The 19,597-nt window shown below is 31.2% G+C and overlaps 1 non-coding gene across 1 annotated transcript; it reads left to right on the plus strand.

Moving 5' to 3' along the window:
- Positions 1-12,915: 12,915 nt before the first annotated feature.
- On the plus strand, positions 12,916-13,022 carry LOC133310709 (small nucleolar RNA R71). The gene has a single exon (XR_009751490.1). It is a non-coding gene; the product is annotated as a small nucleolar RNA R71 (small nucleolar RNA).
- Positions 13,023-19,597: the final 6,575 nt, after the last annotated feature.

Consider the following 19,597-nt stretch of genomic DNA (forward strand, 5'->3'; position numbering starts at 1 on the left):
ATATACACTAGCACATATTAAATATAAAAAAGTGCTAGAAACATAGAGTTAAGGGTTAGGAAGATTGTAAAGAGAATTTATCCTAGTTCGATCACCAATACTTGTACCTACATCTAGATTGCAAGTCGCTCAAACGATTCTTCCACTATAGGTCAAGCTTCATAAGTGCTTGACAAATTGCTACAATCTCCAAACTTACATGTGCTTAGAAACCTTACAATCCACTAAGTTTCACGAGTTCTTAACAACTTTATAATCTTTAAGCTTCATGAGTGCTTAAAAACCTTCTAACTCTTAATCTTATTAGATGCTTGGCAACCTTACAATATGATTTTACAATAGAAGGATGATGATCAAGTGATAAATCTCTCAAAGAGCAAGTATACAAGTTGAAGCTCCGAGTGAGTACGGTGAATTTGTAAGAATGAGCTCAAGATTAATAGATTTGTATATATGATTTCAATTAATGTTTGTGAAGCTCTTTCTACTTTAAAAATACTCTTATAACATGTGCAAATAATGCCCAGTATTTTTAAGAGCTGTTAGAAGTGTATATATAGTGATTTTATTAAAAACTAGTCGTTGTATGTGATCTGAATGCAAGATCCTATTTCATATAATGATTATAATTTATTAGTCACATACTATTAGAAACAAGTGCGATCAATAACTAATATTAATAGTGTAATTTATAATATTAAAAGATGATCGTTCCCAAATATACTAATAAAATTCCCCAACATACTAATTAAATTTTTTATATTTTTATTAAAGAACATCATTACATGTACTTAAACATTTTTACTTAATTTCGGTTCATATTATTATCTGAAAAGACAATGATTGATTATGGTGCAAGCACGGGGAAGTGGGTTTAACCAACTCAATAATTATTCGGGATAAATAATGAAGAAGGTGCCCGAAGGCCAAAGGAAAGGAATTATAGTAACGACTAACGAGGTTATTTTGAAGTTGATAATGAAGCATCGGGACACTTTTGATTTGTTTTCTATATTTTAATACATTTTACGCATTTCTAAACAAAATAAAAAATAAAAAAACTATAAGATAGGTTTCTATAATGAAATACGATAAGAAAATAAGAATTTCTAAATTTAATAATATCATATTAGAAAACTAAAAATAAAAGTCGCAAATATATATTTAAAAATGAAAAATATATTCAAAATGAACTTAAATGAATTAATAAATGATTATGGCAATGGGGAAAGGTGGGTGAGGGAATAGAGGTAAGGGACCCAGTTGCCTCCAAAACGACGGGCACCCACATCGGATTAAAGGTAGGTGACAAATATGGTATCTTCAACTGATGCCCCATTTAAAGATTTCCTCAATCTTCTTGTCTCACTGTTTGGATTTCATGATGCAAATTATGGGACAATTCCTCTCGCGCCATTCTCCTATAAACTCAATCACAATTATAACCCTATCATAATTCATCACCGATTAGTTTTTCCTTTTTATTCGAATCCAAGAACAGATTTGGGTAACTGGCCCATGAAAAGGTAATGGACGGAGGAGAATGAATGAACTATGCAAGCGTTTTCAAGATATCTATTCCGATTTTTGAGTCAACCAAGGTTCAATGTTCTGCCACTTGACATGAAAATAATGAAGAAATCAATCAATTGAAAGATCCATTCAATAAAATAAGTTTTATATTTCATCATGGACAAAATTATCCGTTGATATTTCTTTTAAACCATTACATTTTTACTCATTTAATAGAAAAGAGAATAAAAGAATTCAATCACAGTGAAGAAAGAAAATATTTATGTTATGCTTTTTAATATCTTTTTTATCCTTTTTTATTTGATGTATAAAATCATATTATAAATATTTTAACAAATTTGATTATGCGATTCAATAATAAAAAATTAATGAATAGATAACCAATAAATTATTATATATTAATAAATATTAAATAAAAACCATTGCATACAAATTTATAATTATTTAAATAATAAGCAAAGCTAATTTATAAAGTTCAATATGCAAAAATTAATAACCAAAGTTAATGATAAAAATAGATTTTATATCTTCATTAAAATTGAATCAAGTACTCTCTCTCTCTCTCTCTCTCGTTAAACTGTTAAAGTTAGCTTTTCTTTTCTTTTCTTTTAATTTAAGGGGAAAATATTGTAACAACAAAGTTATGTTACTATCAAGTTACTACCAATCAATCTCACCATTAGATCGATTATGTTAATCCAATGATTATATTTATTTTTATCTTTGTATGGTCATGATTTTTTAAATTTAATACTTTATATTTAATAAATAAATTACCTTGAATCATTAAATTAAATTAAAATAATTGGTTAAATAGTGTAAAAGATTAGAAGATTAAAAGAAGACGTAAAAGTTGTTTATATATATATACTCTTAAAACATAACATATCATTAGCTAATCAATTAAACATCACATGTGCCGCTTAGAAATAAAAGTGAGCTGCTTTGAGCCAAGTTTTATCTCGAAAAATTTTAAGTTTATGTCAAAAAAATAATATAATTTAACCTGATCTAATAGAATAGTATGAGTCTAACTATTAGCATGCCCTGACCAATTTATAAAAAATAAATAAATGGTCCAGCATTTTCTGTTAGTCTGTTAATTTTTAACTTATAAGCATAACATGAATCAATTTCACAAAATACTCAAATTATGTTGTTAAATAAGTTGGTAAACAATTTGTAAATGTAGAAAATAAAAAACAAGATGAAAGATAGAAAGAAAGAAAAAAGATTAAAAACAAAAAATATTTTTATACCTTTTATTTTTTCATCAAGCTATACTTATTACATAACCACTCTCCACCACATATTAAAGCTTGGATAATATCTTTAGCTAAGTTAGAACGATAAGCATCAATTACTTTTCCTCTAGCACTAAATGTTGATTCTGATACTAATGTAGAGATTGATACAAATCTTATGCCACTCCAAAGGTAGTATTGGTGGGGATTGAACCTAGGTCCTTCCATCACCTACTCAGTTCACATGTCTCATCTGAACTATCACCATTTGGTACTATTATAAATTATTATTTAATTTAATTTAAAATAAATAATATGATATAGGTCATATGTAGAAAAAACGTATGACATGCTTTCTAAATAGACTTTTTTAAATGTCCGGGTATGTTTTATTTGATAATATATAATAAGTCGAGTTTAACTTAATATAGGCTAGACCATAGATCTTTAGACCGATCCGACCTATTTACACCCGTAATGCCGGTGCAATTGGAATTAATATGTAAATGAAAGTATTCACTTTAGTAATAGTGTGATGTACATGAGTTATGAGTTTGTAATTTTTATTAATTTTATACTTGTATTCATAAATTACACACTTAAAAAATTACAAAATTTATATTATAAAAGCATAACGAAAAGTTATAAATTCATAACAATAATCTTGATACAGCTGTAATATTGAAGTGAACCCAAAGATATTTTCCAGTGATATCTAATTTATTAAAATGGAAGAAGCAAAAAAAAGAGAATGGCACAATGATAAAAGTGGGGAAACAGAGGGGTGGTTTTGGAATATGGAAAAAGGGAAGAAGAAAAATGGTAAGTGGTGGAAACGTGGGACGGTTGAGATTGGTGTTAAACCGGAGCCTCAAAAATTGACAATTGAAGAAGCCTAATTCCGTGGGGAGAAGGGAAACTTCTTCTCCTAAAAAATAAAAAAATTGAAGCACCGAATTGGGAATTAGAAATCAATGTACAAAGCAAGCAAACCAATAAACTTAATATATACTTATTAGGATGAGATGAGATAAGATTCCCACAAGCAAAATATTATTGTGAGCCCACTTGCATAGATAGGAGTACAAGTAGGGAAAAAGGGTTTCGTATGCCACATTGCGGCTCTGATTTTTTTTATTTCTATTCCAGTTCCATCTCTCTCTTCTTAGAGGGTCAAAGGTGTTTGCGTGTGGGCATTGTCGTGGGGGGCTTTAAAATAGTACAAGAGAGACGTCAAAGGTTGCAATTATTGTGTTTTGAGTATAAAATTATTATTCAGTGGAAATTGTTTATGTCAAAAAGCTTTTGGGGTTTGGGTCTTGGCTGAGCTAGAGTCTACCCATCCTTTATTTTACTCTCCTCTCCTATTTTTTGTGGAACTTCGTTGGTTTAAATTCACTTTCTTTTTTAGGTTGCCCTCTTTACAAGCATCTTCAACTCCGCTTGGGTGTTAGGTTTTCAATCACCCTTACGAATATGTTCACATTACATTAATTTTCAGAAACATAGGGACGAGAGATTTATTTCAAAGGGGCCCATGTCTCATGCTTGTAAAAACAGAAAAATGTATTGTTAGCATATCATATATTTGAAATTCTATCTTATGGCAAAGACATTAATTAAGATTTGAGAACTACAAGAAAACAATCCCTAATTACAACTAATATATTCCGTGTCTTCTTTTAATGATATATATTATTTATTCCAACATAATACAATACAGTCATTATCATCTTTTCGATGGCCTGACATTTGGAATTAATATTGCTAGGTTTTGCATTTAGTAGTAACAAATAATTATTAGTATCTGTTTAGCTGAAAAGAGATGCAAACAAAGTAGATAGAGAACCTGATGTTGAGCTAGAAACGGTGCATGACACCTCACCCTTTACGTCAATCATTGACGCATTATGCCCTGTTTTACGTTTCAGAGTAATTCTTCTTTAGCCATCATTTGCTACGTTTAAAAGATCATACCCATCATCAACTTCTGCACGCAAATCATGTGGACAATTATGAACTATTGACTTCTACACTGTGTGAAATCAAAAAGCCATAAAGATTAAAAATGGACCCTTTGATTTTTTTTTTTTTTTTTTGGATTTAGGACCCTTTGATTCTTAGATCCTCTTGTGTGTGTCTTTGTTTTTTTTTTTTTTTAAATATGTGCGAAAAAAGAGTTAATATTAATTAAAAATATTGCCAACAAGACTCGATACAGTTGATCAAATTTTCTGCCTTTTCGCCCGTTAGTGGCTAGTAACTAACGTTTATTTTTATTTTTATTTATTTAATTTTTTTTTTTTTTTTTTGTGTGATAGGTAATATGTAATTCCATTTTAAAGCATCAGTGAGGTTGATGGTTTTTACTGGTCTTGAATGTGGGCATGCTTCTCCTGATCTAGACTTTAATCTACCAAAAAAAATATTATGTGTTACAAAATTTGTTTTGGAGTATGTTTGATGAGTGGAGGTAATCTCATGTATATACTATAAATCACTAAAATTAGACTCGTACGTATTTACATGTTAATATTTTGCAAGGTCATTGATATTTACGTTGATGTGGAGTAGAACAAAGTACAAAATAAGATATGTTTTGAAATAAATAAGAGTACAAGAAACCAATGTCCAATGAATAGTGTTTCTAGAACAAAGGGGATATAGAGAAATTAAAAAGTCTCCATAGATTTCAAAGTTGACCCTGGTGTTCTTTATTTATTTATTTTCAATTCTAATGTTGGACGCATAGAGATGCCTTGAGAGTGGTCCTTAGCTTTTGTGATTGGCCACTTGAAATAAATAAGTTCCTTGATTTTGAAGCCAAATATTTGTCAACCCCGAAAGCCAAACTTTGCAAAATGGCAAGGGAATAAGATAGCAGCCATTCTTCAGTGTCTCTCAAAGCAAAATTATAATAAAAGAAGGACAAGCATATTACACATATAATTTCATTTTTATGATTTAAACAACAATTACATGACTAATTAATAATTGTGTACGAGTCATATTATACATAGTGGGTGTCAATGTGTCATACAATTGTAGCTGTATAGAGTTGTAAGAGGAAATGCCTCCTTGTCTTAATTTACTTGTTTCGTCACGGAAGCTTATTTATTTATCACATGTATGGGTATCCCACCCGTGACCGCAAGGTTGCATTGCATTCATCTTTACCATCTCCCCTTCAAAACCCAATTTTGCTCTTTCTCACTCTGTCACTCATCAATCATACAAAATTAAACGAATCCTAAGTGACTTTGCAATATATTGCCAATTAACTTGATTGGTGTGTTTCACCCGTCTATTATGCTTCACAAATTTGAATTTAAGTTGGAAGGTTCAGATACGCTAGTTTGACTGTCAAACTATTTAGGTAGGATTTTTTCGATCATTAATCCCAGTTGTTTTGTTTAATTGAATTTAATCAATTGATATAGATATATAATTAAGTTGTCGAATAAATTTAAGACTAGGACACAGTACAAAGAAACGTACTATAGTTATTGGTATTTGTATGAGTTAGTTGTTGTTAAGTAAGAAGGGGCAAGTGGTTGCCGGTGCCGGTGGCTAGGGAGAAATTAAAGTAGCTTTCGGAGAATCCGGAAATACAAAAATCTTTTGCAAATTATTCGTAAGCAAACTTTGCAGCAGCAGTAGCTACAAAGAAACTTCCTCAAAAGGCCCATCCAATGCGATGGTATGTATAATAAGTGCTGTGTAACAAACAAAGAGATTGGGGTGTCTTTTTTTTTTTTGGGCATTTGTGGCAGCCAGCCCAGCTGGTCCCTCTTTGATTTCATCAATCACCAATTTCTCTTTCACCCAACCCATTCTACGAAACTTACAAGGTACAGATTCCACTTTCTCTAAGCAAATTACATCCTCCAACTTTATTCCTGATTCTAACCTGCTACTTTTGGTAACCATTTTTATCCCCTTGCAAAAATAAATAGGTAACGTAACCGTGAAGACAACGAAACCCAACCAAAGTGTTACTTGCCTAGGACACCTCAATCCTCCAATGCCCTACTGTTACCCATTACCTATACTATACAACTCTCTGTTTTAATTTTTTAGAAAACTAATAATACATGGCATATTTGTACAAAATATATAGAGGGATTGTTTTTCTCGTTTAACATAAGAGGAAAACAATCTCCTGCACTCACAAATGGAAGATAGAGGAGAGAGAATAAATTTAAATTGAGTCTCACATTCAATTTGTATTTGGTACATAAGATAATAATCTCATACAACATAAGATTGTTATTTCCCAATATATATATATGGCATGTGCATTTCATTAATTCTCTTTCTTCCACATCCATATATCATGGTACATGATTTCTTTTTCAACATTCTTAGCTGCAAGTAATGGTACCAGTGAGACCAAAAGAGATAGATAGAAAACATCTAAAGTGAAAAACAGAATAGTGATTTCTCATTAAAATTCAATTATGCTTTTTCCCCACCGTATATACATGAGATTTGTATTTGTCATTTAACATGACACAATAAAGTTTCCTACACACACAACATTTTGTGGACCCACATTTTTTGAAAAAAAAAAAAAAACTACGACACGCAAAACGAATCTCTATAACATTACACAACACTTTTCCTACAACATAACTCTTATAAAACCCTATATATATATATATATATATATATATATATATATATATATATAGGGTTAGGATCATTTTACACCAGTGTAAGTTACACTCTTAATCTTGTCCACTGATCCCATTTATATCTAAGAGCTCAATTTTTTTAGTAATGTGAGCCATTGGATACAAGTGGATCAATGGTCAAGATTAAGTGTAAGACTTCTAACTCTTACACCAGTGTAAGAATATCCTGCTCCATATATATATATATATATATATATATATAGGCAGGATCATCTTACACCGGTGTAAGAATAAGAAGTCTTACACCAAATCTTAACCATTGATTTTCTTCATCTAACGGTTAATATTTATTAGGTCTCACTCATTAATTAATTTTTAATTCCCAATAAATCTCAACCGTTAGATGCACGGAAATCAACAGTTAAGCTTTAGTGTAAGATTTATTATTTTTACACTGGTGTAAGTTGATCCTATCCCATATATATATATATATATATATATATATATATATATATATATATATATATATATATATATATATATATATATATATACACTTATTGACAATAACGGATTCAACAATTAAATTAGTCACTAACCATAAAGGGAGACTTATACATTTGAGTTATTTCTCTGCACTCCTTTCAAGTTTGTTGGGCCAGGCCCACACTTGTATTTTTTTATTTTCTGTTCCAATGACCAAAAACAGTTCAATATTAAAACTGAAAAAAAAAAAACAATTCAGTCTATTTGTCCGATTTTTATAAAGCTTATATTTCTATTCTATAAATGTAATTTGCACCAAAATTAATTTTCTTTAAAAACTAGGCTGACTTAAATGTCATTATTTTCATATGAAAGTGATTTTGTCCATATTTCAGTTTTATTCTATTTGATTTTATAGGGAAAAAACCCAAAATAGGTATCAGATAAATTCAAAAAAATATTAAAATAGAGCATATATATATATATATAGGGATAGGTTATTCTACCTATCATTTTTTCTGTTTACCTCTGCCTACCACTCTGAAACACTATTAAATCAGAATCTTAACTAACATTTATCTTTCTCTCTCTTCTTGAGATTGTGATCTAAGGATGTTGGATGGTGGTATGCAAAGGTAGCAAAAAAAATGGTAGGTAGAATAACCTATACCATATATATATATATATATATATATATATATATATATATATATATATATATAGAGAGAGAGAGAGAGAGAGAGAGGTAGGATCCTTTGACACCTCGTCTGAGAGCCGTTAGATCAATGTTGTCATATGCTTACAAATCAGAGTCGTTGATCTTTTTTGATCTAACCACACTCAGATGAGGTGTCAAACTTCAAACTTGACACTGGTGTCAAAAGATCCTACCTAATATATATATATATATATATATATATTGGATACAGTAGAGGAAATACACTGATATGTTGGTTTTAAACCCATGGGCCATGGCCCAAAAGTTAAAACAAATTTGAATTGTTGAACATCGACCTGGGAAGTCAAAATGGATGTTTGGCTCTTGGTAAAAGATTTAGCTTTGAGGAAAACATATTTTGAAATCTTCAGTGTTCATATCGGTTTGCATTGTGACGAACTGATGTTTACAAACAAAACAGAAAAGTTATTCTATACTTTATAGAAATTAATAAATATGAAATTTTGGATTTATCAACTTTAGAATTTTAATAATAATTAATAAAAAATCTTGAATTTATTATGTTTAGAATTTTGAAATGTTGAATTTAACTTTATAAAAAATTAATAAATCTATAAGACTTGATGCAATTATTACTCTTGTTTATAGTTATGGATGAAAATAGATGTGGCAAAACATGTCTTGATCCCGCAATATCACATGTAAAAATATGTGTTGTGTGTCGACTTATGAGATAAAAAGAGTCATGTCTACTTTTGAAAAAATGACATGAATTATTATCAGGTTGTGTTATGAGTTAATTTGCAAATTTTTTTTGTCCAAAAATTAAGATGAAAATAATAATTTTGGTGATTTTGATACGACCCGCTATGAGTTACAAGTCAACCCACATATTGTATTAAGGTTTTCTTATTATTTTAATTTAAAAAACAAAAACAAAATTTTAATTTTTGTGTGTCAATTCGTGTGACTCGCGACTCGAAGTGGGTCGCATTAGGGTTTCAGTTTTTGACCGTGAACAAAACTATATTATGTTCGAATTGAATGATATCACTTGTGTATCGAACTTTCACACAATACAAACCGATTCGAACATATTTTCCTACTTCTAGACGAGATTCATATAGTCTATAACAATATATGTTTTTTTTTTTGTATAACCCGGAGGGTATCATCATTCAACCTCCTCTGATTACCTTATTGTCGGAGCACGATTTTTTTTTTGGTATAAGCTGGAGGACTATCCCTCATTAGAACAGTAGACCCCCAAAGATTTTTTAAAAATTTATTTAAAACAAGGTTTGAACTCAAGTAAATACTTGAAAGCTCAGTTGTAAACTGAATTACCCTTAGAGGTTGACTATATCGGGTGCTTTAATATGTCTATTAGTGAAATGGGGTGTATCTAATTATAGTAGTTTATTTACAAAATTCATAGGATCGTTCCTGATATTTTTTTTTGAGACATTATATCATTTAAATTAATTTATAATTTATCTAACTTACTGTTCTTAAGGTAATTTAATGTTAGATGAAATTTTGGGATCACCTTATCAGTAAAAATCATTTTACCGACAAGTAAAATATTTTCCCCAATTATCATTTGATATCTACTCCCCTAATAAATTTTATCATAATTTTCTCCACGAGAGTTACTCTTCTGAACAATATTCAAACATTTGTAACGGATATTTTGTGCGTACAATAAGAAACTAGAAAATCAATATACCATAATTTAGATCTTTACAATATATATAATTTTTTTTTTGGTAGACAACCTTGTTCTTGGAGTATGACTTCTAAGGCTAGTTCCTTGTTGAAAGGATTTTCCTTTGATACACAAAGAATTCCAAGAATTTATTTTGATCAGATTTGAACTCCTAAGCAAAGCAAATTATTGAGCACTCAGTTATCAACTGTTATATGCTTTATTCTCTTAACTAGCATTATATGCTTTTATGCAGTTATTTGTTGAGTGGTATGCTTTTATTTTAAGGGAAATATTACTCTTATATTACATGAGAGAATTTTTTTTTCATGCACTCACAACTTAGAGAAAAGAGAAGAGAGAATAAAGGAGAGAAAAAAATAGAGAGTGTGCCCTACCCTTGATTTGTGAGTGCATGAGAGAAAAATTCTCTTATATTTCCCTTATTTTAATTGTATAAATCTAACTTGTTAGAAAAATGCTTTTGAATTTGAATTCATGATGAATAAAGTATTATTGTTAATGCACTTTCTCATGATCTTATATGGCATATCAATTTAATTCTTAAATATAATCACTGTTGAAATATGATTATTAAAATTCATTTTTTAAAATTAATTTCATAACAATGTTATAAATACATCATTTTAAAAAATTACTCTGTCTCACGTAAAGCTTGGTACAAAGATAATGGTCTGGCCATTAACTTTTTTTTTTTCCTTTTTGCTTTCATGTTTTGCATTTTTGTTGTTAAAACACCCTCCAAACTCTTATTCATATTTTCTAGTCATTCGGGGAGTTGAGTCATCATAGGTGTTGGGCCCAAGGTTTTTAGTCCGAAATTTGGCAGCTCATCAGGTTACGGGCCAACATGTGAGTTAGAAAGACTTTTAACCAATGAGTCCAACTCACTGAAATTGTAGACTCATTTCATTTATATAAATCACTATTTTTTTTTAAATTTAATTATTATATAATGCTTTAAACACATTTTTTAATTAAAAATATTTTTCTTAATAAAGCACAAACAAACGGCCTTAAATGTGCCAGCCAACGAACTACGATTTATTTAATAACTTCAACCTCACACATAGAGTAAATTTCATTAGTCCAGCTAAGTAAGAAAACCGTGCTTCTTCTATATTAAGTTTGGGAAAACATTTTCTCATGTTGCATGAGAATTCAATTTTATGTTGTGACCCTTCGATTTACGTGCATAACTTTTCTTTTCTTTTTCTTTTTTAATAAATGTGGGGCTCACCACTAGTTGAGTCACAATATGAGAATTCAATTCTCATGCAAAATGAGAAAATCAAACCCCATTAAGTTTATGGGAAAAAGTTTGGTAAGGTTGTGTTCTTTAAAAGATTTTCTCTAATCAGAAGTTGTTTACTGACAAAAAAATGAGAAAAAAAATGCAATTTTAATATTATAATTATGAGTTCGCTTTTTTCTGCAGTTACTGCAGATAAGTTATCAGATAAGTTATCTGTAGTAAGCCCAATATGACGTTGTTTTGGGGAGAAAATCATGATATTTTTGTAATTTTAATTTATTTCAGGATTATTATAGTCTTTATAATTATAATTTTTAATTTTTCAATCCTAAAACGACGTCGTTGTGGAAGTAAATATAGATAACTTATCTGCATTAACTGCAGAAATATTTTTCTATATAACTATATACTACTCGTAGTACATAATTATAACTACTAAAAAGTCACAACCTTGTGTCCTTTAAAAGGACATATACTAAACCCTAAGTTTATAGCCTTCGAATTTGTAAAAATTATTTCAAAAAATTACCTAGCCATATATATATGTTGACTGACTGTATTGTCAAACATGATTTCAAACCCTCGTGAATCTAAATTAAAACAAACGAGCTATCACTTGATGAAAAAAAGTACTTATGAAGAAATTGTTTTATTTATTTATTTTAGTGAAATGCTTACCTAAGAGAAGAGTATTCCACATTATAATATCCCTAACCCGTTTAATTAAAAAAAGGCATATGATTAAATATTTGACCATACATAAATGAGTTAAATTAAGTAAAAGACCTAATTAAATAAATTAGAGTTACTTTTGAGGTAAAAAGTACAGTCAGTGAGATTTTTAGGGTAAAAATGTGTGTAGAAATCCAGAGTACAAAAGAAAAGTTAAAAATATGACTGAAAATATATTCTAGTTCATTAGGTAAAGTTTGGTATTAAATGGAGGTGTGTAGATAAATAAGTTGTTACACAGTTAAAGTAACTTAACATATTTAGTTACAAAAAAAAAACTTAACATATTTAACGTTAGAAACCGTGACCCTCCTTCATTTTTCTTCTTCCGTTCCTGCGCGTAATCTGTCTTCTTTCTTCCATGGTTGTAAGTGGGTAAGGGTTTGCTTTCTCTCTCCTCTCTTTCTCACTCATCTAGCCACCAAAAGACAACGTGCCATACATGAAAGTTTAAGTAGAAGTCATTGTGAATCCATTCCATCTATTTGTTGGGGCTAAAATGCTTGTGTGAGGAGCTCTCTCCTTCTCAAATTTTGGTTATTCTGAAAATAGCATTCACCAAGGTTCTTATACTCGGCGTCATTCCTTGGAAGAAAATTCGTCCTTTCTCCCAAGATTCAATGCCATGTTGGGGACACTTCCGAAGTAGTCCTTTAAACCTTTCCCATGCCTCGTACAAGGATTCACTTTCTTTTTGTTCAAAAGTAGTGATCTTTGCTTTGAGCCTTGCCATCTTTGAACCTGAGAAGAATATGGCCAAGAACTTGGTCGCCAAATCATCCCAGTTGGTGATGCTTCCTTGAGGCAGTGATTGCGACCGCCTTTTTGCTTCATCCTTCAGTAAGCATGGGAAGAGTCTGAGCAAGATGGCATCATGTGAGACTGCATTCATCTTCAAGGTGTCACAGTAGAGCAAGATATTCTCTAGATGACTGTAGGGGTCTTCGGTGCTTCCTCCAGCGAAATGATCTTTTTGAATCAGTTACAGCAGTGCTGGCTTGAGCTCAAAGTTCTTAGCTTCCACATTGGGTCTAACAATACTCGCCGTCTGCGGAACTCGGGCTGGAGTCATGTAATCTCCCAAAGTTCTGGGAGGATTCTGAATCGCGTTGTTGTCAGCCATAGTTTTTTCCTTTGGTTCCGTCGAGCTTGATGCTTTTGCTTCTTTTGCTTTTCTTTCTTTTGCGCTTTTTCTGAGTTTTTTGGCTGTCTTTTCTATCTCAGGATCAAACTGTAAGGATCGTGGGTTAACAGTACCTCGCATAAACTAAGAGTAAAAGATTATGCAGAAAAATAGAAAATGCAGAAAACAGGAAATTTAAACAAAAAAATATAATGCAGAAAATGCAGAAAAAAAATTAAAAAAAAAATTAATGCAGAATTTAATTGATGCAGAATTTAAATTGCAAAAATTTAAAAACGTCCAATCTTAGCAGTTTTTAGTTACTTCTAATATTGAAGGATCCAATCACCGGTAACGGTGCCAAAAACTTGTTGCGACTCGGCAAGTGCACCGGTCGTTAAGTAATAAAGTGTACCGAAGTACGAGATAAACTCAGGATTATGATAAATTCTATCCCTAGATCACAAGGATTATGATAAATTTACCAAGTCAGGGTTCATGCACCAACATCCCTATTGTCATACAATTCCCCTAAATCAATCTATAAGGAGAAAACTCATAGAAAGCATTAAAGACAGATAAATTTATTCTATTATAAAAAAAATTCAGAGACAATTTAATTGAAAGCATAAGATTCAATTGGGTTCCATCTACTCAGTGCTCCAATGCTCCGCAATAGGATTCCTCCTTCAGGTCTTTGTGTAATTCCTGGGTGTGTCTGTGAGTTGGTTGGTTCCATTGACCCCAAGCTCCCTATTTATAACCTTTGAAGCCATATCTTTTAATTCTTCATCAAATCTCCCCATTAATCTCTATCAATTCCCAATCAAATCTTGATTTGTTTCTGTTTTTATTTAAGATCCTGCAGATTGAGCTTCAAATATTTGTTATGATTCCTTTATCACTTCTTAGCACCAAATCTTGTGGATCTACCTTCAAAATGAGCAAGATATCAAAACATTAGCTCAATTTTCAAATCTTTATGATTTTATCATATAACACCTTGAATTCCATGCAATCTACTATATGATTCTTGTAGAATTTAGCATAAAAATATGGTAAACCAAGGGTTTATCAGTAATCATTCTTAACTGGTCTAATAAGAGAGCTTAAAGATTATGGTCTGGACTTGTGAATTGGCGTATGTTTGGCATAAGTGTGAAGAAATGAAAGTAGACAATAAAATGTATGCCTTGTGTAAATTATATGGCATTGTATCATTTTATTGATTTTTGTTTTGAATTCCTCCTCTAGGTGTGCCTAGGGACTGAGAGTCTTTGGATTCCTTTGGAGCTAATAGGTAACTTGTGTTACAATTGAGCAAATTGGTAAAGCTTCAAGAGGTAAGCTCTATGTGTAAGGAGTCTTTTCCTACCTGAGTGCTCCACCATGGTTAATGGACTATGGTTGGATTGTATAAGTATATTTGATGCTTTGTATAGATGTATTCATATAGAGCTGTTTGATAATATGATATGTTTTGTTCTGATGTGATTTCTGTAATGATCTATGGCCATTGATTGTATGTGCACTGATGTCTGCTTGGGGTCCTCCTTCGGGACTGACTGTGTACACCTCTGATATGTTTTGGTTCTGCTTGGGGTCATCCATTGGGAATGACTATGTACGCCTCTGATAAGATATGTATATATGCTTTGTTTAGTTATGATATCTGTTATATGATGTCTTGTATACTTTGTATCTGACTTTCATGTAGGAGTGAGCCCAGGGGTATGGAAAATTCTCTATAAACCTGAAGCTTATTGAGATTTGTTATCTCACCCTGTTTGGGGACATCATTTCAGGTGTACAGATTGCCGGTGAGCCTACACGGGGCAGGGATAAGACCTGTGGATAGAGGACATCACAGGCCGAATTTTGGGTAGCAGTATGCTACTATTATTTTGGAGGATTTGTTATTTTGCTTTAGAATTCCATTCATTTGGAGGATCATGATGTCTGATCCATTACTTTATTTGTATATGGCCTGTATATGTTTTGTACATGCTTTCCGTTTTACTGCATGTACAATTATGTATTCATGCATGTTTATATTATGATCTAGTATTCAGTTATATGATTACATGTTGGATATGCATGCTGATAGACATAGTGGCACAGAGCCAAGTTATGCATGCGAACCATGGATGAATATATGGTCCTATATGGATATCTGGTAGTTTTGAAAATATATATTGTATAAACTGTCTATTAGGATATCTTGAGAGTGGGATTCTCAAATCCCCATTTGTCCGATTTATAGACGGTACTCTGTCTAATTTTCGTCTCTGTCAAATGAAAAGTAAACTAGAAGTTGTATGCAATATTGAATATCATGTGAATAAAAAAAAAGGAAAAGTTAGCTTGTAATTTCGTAAGTTAAGCCTTTTGTTGTTTCTGTTTAGTATCATATGTATGTTAATTGAACCGTCTCGAGACGGGGATGTTACACACATGGTCTTCTTTGTTGCCTTATACAATGGTATAAGAGGATAAGATATGATTAGATGGGATAAGTACATATTTTTATCATTTTAACTATAAGTTGATGTACAATTACTCGATAAATAAGTGAATAATAAGCGTAATTGCTGAAAAGGACACCTTAGGCTTTGGAACATTAGGGGACATACTATTGGAGTGAGAGTTAGCCATGGGTAATCTGTAAAATAGTAAATGCATACTGGAAAGACAAAATTGTGTGCGAGCAAGGGCACAGACCATGAAACAAGCTTCGATCAACACAAAAACTATATATCCAGGACTAGACAAGGAGGGTAAGCAAGTCTGTCCAGATCACAGCTGCCATATGCTGCCACAAGATTTGGAGGGTTGCGGCTTTGATCGGTGCGTAGATGGCAAATAGGGATGGGTATTGGACATAAGTGGTTGCCACGAAGAGATGATTCAAGTAATATATAGGTCGGCCAGAAAGGTCGTCGGAAAAATTCTTCGGTGGACAATGGCGATGGTGCGACTAGAGATGATATTGACTAAGATATGAGACGATTGCAAGACAGAGATATTGGAAATAGAGAGGACGACACTGTTTCTGGAAAAAAATTTATCGTCGGTAGACAGTGGGTTATCGGGTAAGCACGAATTATGATTGTCTCTCATCAGACTCTCGATGCCATGTTAATAGAGAGGAGAACGAAAGGTATATAAGATAATCCGCGTGCCTTAGATATGCGGCGGAAACATTATTATATAACTAAATAAAGGAGAATATACAAGAAAGTTATATGATGTGGGACTTTATTCTATACGCTACACTATTCTATATACAGTACTTTCAAGATATATATAAATGTCATTCATTCGTAGTTAAAACATATGGCGATAATGGTAATGTGAAGGTTGTTGTAAAGATGGCGATTGGGCAATGGTTATTAAGTAGGATTAAATTTACATAAAATTAAATTAAAAATATGTGTGCAATAAATATTGTCGAATTTTATTCGGATGTTAGACATATATAAGTCTAGGAAGCAAACAAGGATCAAGAGACTTAATTGAGAAAGGAAGATGACCAGGAATAGTACAGGTGCTTGTTGCTCTCTCGGCAAGTATATCGATCACAAAAGTAATAAAAAGATGAGTAGAGTATCGTTCCCACGAGAATTATGTATACCAATCACTATTCTCACTATTCCCCTTAATTTAGACGAATCAAGATGAATTTGATAAAGTAATATTTAAATGATATAAGATTAATTAAAAGTAACAAAGGAAAATGGTTGCGGAATAAGAAATAACTGTAAAGACAAGTTCAAGTAATTGGTTTTGAAAGTCAATAATAAAAGCCATAGTTAAGGTTTATTTCACCTTAAATCTTCCTTAAGGGGATTAATTCAACTAATTAATATCTTATCTCAATTGATTCAAACAATTCATCATTGAAATCTAATTGGTTAAATATTAATTTCTTAGTTCTTTAACCCCTTAATCCAATTGGACTCCTAATGTATTAGAAACCCCTTTCAGATTAAGCTTTAAGCGCAATTAATTATAAATACACAATTCTTGCAAGTCTATGTCGCGATTATTAAATTTATATATTTTAAAATATGTTAATATTAATATCTTAGTTTTTTAATTTGATACAGAAAATTGTTATAATGTAGAGTTAAAATCATACTTGTATGTTAACAAGTTTAAATAAATTAATTACTACAGAGAAATGTAAAAGTGATGTAAAGACAAAAGTTGGAAATAACAGCGCTCAGTTCTATATGTTATGTTCGATTGAGATTCAAGACTTAAATATTGTTACTTCGGAAGTTTCTAGGTGATATACCTTCAGAGAAGAAGACTTAGATTTATGGGCTAGCTACCATGCATGTTGGATTTGATTATTGTCAAAAAAATATAAAGTCATTCGTATATCTTTACCCAGTAACTTAAATTTTTGTAAGAGCATCTGTAATCAAATGATCTAAAGTTTTATGAATTTCTTAGAATACTTGAACTATTACATGATGGGACATGTTAGAAATATAAAATTATTTATTTGCCTTCACCTAGTAACACCTTAAATTTTTTGGTTAAATTGATTCTTTACAATTATGATTTCTTAATTTCTTACCTGGCACTCCGATTTTAATTTCCTTAATTTTGTTAGCTGATGGCTACATTGCTTTGTTATAGTTAGCTAGTTTGCTTTTGTGCCCGTTTGTAAAATATTATAGTTGCTCGATGGTATTATGAGGACAATCGAAGTACAAGTTCTATTATGTAACAAAAGAAAAAAGAGTACAAGTTCTATATAACGGTCCAACCCAAGGGAATAAGGCCCAAAAGACAACTACTAAAGCCTGCATATTTAAAGGATTATACCATTTAATAAGGCCCAGTAGTTATGCCCAAATTACCTTCTGTTTAGTTTATCATTAGTTATTGGGTTCGCTTTTTCTGCAGTTACTGCAGATAAATTATCTGCAGTAAGCCAATACGACGTTGTTTTGGGACGAAAATCATGGTATTTTGTAATTTTAATTTATTTCAGGGTTATAATAATCTTTATATTTATAACTTTTTAAGATTTCAATCCCAAAACAACTTCGTTTTGAGAATAAATGCAGATAACTTATCTGCATTAACTGCAGAAATATTTTTCCCTTAGTTATTATCTTCAACTTTGTTTATCTTTAGTTTTACCTCTACGGATTGTTATCCATGCCAGTTCTTTCAATTATCTTGTTTTTTTTTTTTTTGGATATTTCAATTATCTTGTTTTTAAATTGTAATTAGTATTAAATTAGGATTAAAATTATTAAGAAAACCCAGATTATAATCTGTCTATAAATTTGAGGCTGATGAGGAATAAAGGTAAGGTAGAATAATGATCTATCTTCTCTCCTTTATTTCTTTGCCTCTCCCCATATCCTCTTTTCTTCCCTAACCTTGTAACATTCTACTAATTAACTAATTAAAATTTATTCAAGCACGAAGGGAATATTAAGCTTTCATGCATTTTTTGAATGGTAATGATAATAATATATATGTGTGTGTTTTCTCATGCACAAACACACACTTGTATGCTTTACTTATGTTGTTATTTATTTATTTTTTGGTGTTAAGAACCTTAGGATATACCACCCCAAAAGCTAGCTCAAGAGGTGGGAGTGACCAAGGTCTTATAAACTCCATATTAGTTGCACATACAACCAATGTGGGACTATATATCTCAACACGCCCAATGTAGGACTATATATCTCAACATTTGGAAAAAAAAGTCACTCTATTTCAATACCAAGAATTAACCTCAAAGAAGACTTATAAAGATTCTTCCAGATGGTCTAACTATTGATTTAAATAGTGTAGACATAGATAAATATTCATAAGAGTAGTGGCGGTGCGTGGTACGTGTGGAAACCGACCGCTTAATTAGAATCAATAAATTAATCTTTAGTTCAAAGATTTTTAGTAACTTCATTCAAATAATTGGGGTACGTAATACCATCATCATAAATATGTAACTGTGCCAACTAGGGGTGTTCATCAACCGATCCAAACCGAGGTGACCGAACCGAAAAACCGATAACCGAATAAACCGAAAACTGAAAAATCGAAAACCGAAAAAAAATCGCAAATTTTAATTGGATTGGATCGGTTTTTGGATGTGCTGATGAAAACCGATCCAATCCAAACCGATCCAATATATTAATTCCCCTCTA

The sequence above is a fragment of the Gastrolobium bilobum genome, unplaced genomic scaffold, assembly GCF_033153095.1.
Source record: "Gastrolobium bilobum isolate Gb01-03AN ecotype WA unplaced genomic scaffold, APGP_CSIRO_Gbil_v1 utg11324, whole genome shotgun sequence".
NCBI lineage: Eukaryota > Viridiplantae > Streptophyta > Magnoliopsida > Fabales > Fabaceae > Gastrolobium > Gastrolobium bilobum.